The sequence below is a fragment of the Aplysia californica genome, unplaced genomic scaffold, assembly GCF_000002075.1.
Source record: "Aplysia californica isolate F4 #8 unplaced genomic scaffold, AplCal3.0 scaffold00623, whole genome shotgun sequence".
Classification (NCBI taxonomy): domain Eukaryota; kingdom Metazoa; phylum Mollusca; class Gastropoda; order Aplysiida; family Aplysiidae; genus Aplysia; species Aplysia californica.
The window spans coordinates 362,082-363,276 of NW_004797893.1; positions in this window are offsets into that span (position 1 = coordinate 362,082).

Consider the following 1,195-nt stretch of genomic DNA (forward strand, 5'->3'; position numbering starts at 1 on the left):
AGAGAGAGAGAGAGAGAGAGAGAGAGAGAGAGAGAGAGAGAAACACGCACATAATTCCATTTCATAAATTCCTCTTATATTTTAGTGAAAATGGTACATGTATTTGTTTCAAACTCAAAATTTCAACAACTTCAACGAAGTCACAAATCCTGCCTAATTCTATCATCTGGTGCTTTTGTGTTTAGTAATAACGGAGATGACTAGTGAGTAATAACAACAAACTGTGCAGCATTTTGGGTTTTGAAATTAGCTGTTAGTCTTAGAGAAAACACACAGGACAATATTTTATATATAAATAAATACATAAATAAATAAGTTTAAAAAATATGTTTCTTCACTCTAATAACGTTTTTTTGCAAGTTACTCATCCAAGTGTTGCCATAGCCCCAACTGGAGATGGCTACCACAACTGGTTAATAGTTTGTTTAGATCATGTAATGTTAGTGTTAGTCCTACATTCCTCAGCTCTTTCGAGTCACGAGGTGGGCACCCTCTGTCCCGCTCCTTAGTGGAGTCATCTTTACAGTTACAGTGTCACCGAAAGTTCCGAAAGTTTGCATGAAGTCTCATACTATGGTGGTGACTTTGTCAGTATTAGATCTAGTTTCTAAACTACTGAGCCAAGACAAGTTGGTAGGAGGGAACAGAAAGAGATACAATTTTACTTGTATTGGGGGGGGGGGGTGTTTGCATCTGTATGTTTTGTCTTTTCTTAATACGTGTGCACTTACGTTGATTTTAGTCGGACATACCCTGTTTAGTATACTTTTATCGCTCGCATTGTTTTCAACCGGATTGCTTACCTAAAATAATAAGTACCATGATGTGTGGATAGTTTTGAGGATCTGAGTTAGTATTAAAAGAGTGCTACGGGAAGGTTGGACGACTCACCGTCCCGGGGCGAGTGGAATCATTACAATACAATGAATGCACTTTACCCGGGGGAAGCCCCCCTATACATCATAACAGCTCAGCCCTCCCCAGTGCAACCCTGCATGTAAAAACAGTTGATTTTTTGGGCACTTTAAAACTAGATAGCTATTAAGATAAGATAAGATAAGATACATTTTTATTGTCCAAATTTTGGCACATTGGTTTGGTATTTCACCACGTGTGTACATACATACACACACACACACACACACACACACACACACACACACACACACACACACACACACACACACACACACAT